This window comes from Oncorhynchus gorbuscha, linkage group LG09, assembly GCF_021184085.1.
Source record: "Oncorhynchus gorbuscha isolate QuinsamMale2020 ecotype Even-year linkage group LG09, OgorEven_v1.0, whole genome shotgun sequence".
In the NCBI taxonomy this organism is placed as follows: Eukaryota; Metazoa; Chordata; class Actinopteri; order Salmoniformes; family Salmonidae; genus Oncorhynchus; species Oncorhynchus gorbuscha.
This window is the reverse complement of record NC_060181.1, coordinates 40,203,392-40,203,990: the sequence shown is the minus strand read 5'-3', so window position 1 is coordinate 40,203,990 and position 599 is coordinate 40,203,392.

The window sequence follows — 599 nt, the reverse complement described above, 5'->3', positions numbered from 1 at the left end:
AACAAATGTTTAACTTTGGAAGCTTTATTAATGCAGAGACATTTTTATTATTAAGTTCTGAACCCAATCTAAGAAGCATGCTCAAAGTGAAGATCTCTGCTTACATTTTGTCAGTCAGATTTAGAAAGCAATTAGAATGACAACATAGCAAAGCAGTATTACAGATGAACTTCAGTCATCAGCTCACAAACCCCTTAACTACTCATTCATCAATGCTAGCAAATGTGATACTTGAAATGTACTATTTGAAATGGATTTAAACTAATATTCAGACTTTTTATTTGGACCAAGAGGTGTTGTCCACCCAAAGTTCTATACTATTAGTTAAACACAGTAGAATACCCTTAAATTAATATTGTAGAAAATCTATAATTTTGCTTACAACTTGGGAATTTCAAGTGGATTAAATGTAGATTGTGCCACACGCAATACCCCATAATGTCAAAGTGGGATTTTGTTTGTAGAACAATACAAAATGTCAAGCTGATTTGTCTTTAGTCAAGTATTCAACCCCTTTGTTATGGCAGGTCTAAAAATATGCTTAACAAATGGCATTAAGTTGCATGGACTCATCCCGTGTTCAATAATAGTGTTTAACA